This window comes from Myotis lucifugus, unplaced genomic scaffold (assembly GCF_000147115.1).
Source record: "Myotis lucifugus unplaced genomic scaffold, Myoluc2.0 scaffold_35, whole genome shotgun sequence".
Classification (NCBI taxonomy): domain Eukaryota; kingdom Metazoa; phylum Chordata; class Mammalia; order Chiroptera; family Vespertilionidae; genus Myotis; species Myotis lucifugus.
Window position 1 is genome coordinate 4,223,739 of NW_005871083.1, and position 2,315 is coordinate 4,226,053.

Sequence of the window (2,315 nt, forward strand, 5' to 3'; positions counted from 1 at the left end):
GTCTCTATAAATCAGAGTTCTGCCCTAGCTGGTTTGGCTCAGTGGGTAGAGCATTGGCCTGCGGACTGAAGGGTCCTGGGTTCGATTCCAGTCAAGGGCACATGCCTGGGTTGCGAGCTCGATCCCCAGTAGGGGGCGAGCAAGAGGCAGCCGATCAATGATTCTCTCTCATCATTGATGTTTCTATCTCTCTCTCCCTCTCCCTTCCTCTCTGAAATCAATAAAAATATGTTTAAAAAATAAAAATAAAAAATAAATAAATCGGAGTTCTCTGGGTACCTCCTGTGAGTGCAACCGTACAGTACTTGTCCTTCTGAGACGGGCTTATTCCACTTGGCATCATGTCCTCAAGGCTCATCCTTGTACCATGCATCAGAATTTCTAACATTTTATTGTATATAAAGGGGAGAGCAAAAGTAGGTTTACAGTTGTTCACATGGAAAAATATATAATAGAAGAAATAACAATACAAAAATAAACTGTTTCATGTACTCCCCACTGTAAACCTACTTTTGCCCTCCCCTTTCTATATACCATATCTTGTTTACCCATTTACCCATCGATGGGCATTCCGGTTGTTTCTACCTTTTCGCTATTGCCAATGTGGATCCCTGTTTGTTTGTTTAAGGGGTATACTCTTTGGATCCCTGTTTGTTTGTTTAAGGGGTATATGCCCAGAAGTAGGATTGCTGGAGCCAATGGCAATTTTCTTTTCCACCCTTCTGAATCATAACTTATGCTGGTTTTTTTTTTTTACCTAATTCTAAGCCTTTCTGTGTGGCCATGTTTTTGTCGTTTGGGTGGCTACTCGTGGGTCCGAGAGAGACAGAGTGGTTCCTGCTGACTTCATGCCGGCCGCCTCCTCCGGCCCCTCCCTCCTGTCTCTGCCTGGCCCACCGAGCCAGCTCGTGCCCATGGCTCTGAGACAGGGGCTCAGACTAGCTGAGGGCCCTGGGTTCCCCTCATGCCTGCGTCTGCATTGTGTGCCCTGTGGTCACCACTTGCGGCACGTTCCCTTCCTGTTCCCTGCTCTCTCCCTCGGAGCCCACGTCTAGGTCTGTCTTGGTCTCTCGGTGAGGTTGCATGAATGAACGTTATCAAAGTAATTAAGTAATGACCTCCTCTCCTGGGGGTTGTTTCCAACTTTTCAATATTATTAACAAAGCAACAACAAAGAGAGGATTTTCTTCATGCTATTGAATCAGTTCCTGAAGACATATTTCCCAAGAGTGGGATAGCTTGACTGTGGGTTTGGGAGCAGGGGCAGGAAATGGAAGGAAAAGGCGGGCTGGGTGCCATTCACTGAGCTGGGGAGCCGGGAGGAAGCGTATGCTGGTGAGGGAAGGATGGTTGAGGAGGGCTCCTTTCCCACCCATTTCACCGGTGGTCCCTGTAGTGGGTTGAATGGTGGTCCCAAAAGATATGTCTATCTACCCAGAACCTGTGAATGTGACCTGGTTCTGGCCAATGTGATTAAGGATCTCAAGATGAGCCCCTCCTGGATTGAGGGGGACCTTACATCCAATGGCAGGTCCTCAGAAGAGAACAGAAGGGGAACAGACACGGAGGGGAGGCCATGCGCACATGGGGACGGAGACCGGAGTGATGCACCCACAAGCCAAGGAACTAAGAGGGAAGCCCGACAGGTCCTCCTGGGCGTCTCGAAAAGGAACCAGTCCTGCCAATACCTAGACTCCAGGTGTCTAGCCCCTGAATTATGAGAATACAATTCTGTTATTTTAAGGCACCAAGTCTGTGGCAATCTGTTCCGGCAGCCACAGGTAACTAGTACCGTCCCCATCTCCGTAGCCCCTGCCGGAAGGACACAGCCCCCGCTGCAGGCACCCGCGTCACTGTGCTGGGGCCTTTCAGAGGGGGAGCCTGGGGTGTGCAGTGGGTGTTGATGCCGGGGGACAGATGTCCCGGCCGCAGCCCACCGGGGAAGCAGAGCATGGATTGGGGTGGGGCACCCATTGACACGCCAGGTGGGAAGACAAGATTAGATTCTTCTCATACATCACACACTCAAATAATTCCCGCTGGACCGAAGCCAAGATGTGAGAAACAAAAGTTGAAATTATTTAGTAGAAAACATCAGAGAGTATTTTCATGACCTTGGTGTAGGGGAGGATTTCTTAAACAAGATAAGCCCTGGTGCTGAGAGCATCTGAGCGCATTCGAACGGAAAACCTCTGCGTCAAGGATACCACACTCGGGTGTAAAGAGGAGATACGGACCGGCAGGGGAGTCTTAATGCAGGTAAGAATCCAGGCTTCACAAACAATTCCTACAAAGTGATATGAAGGATACTCTTA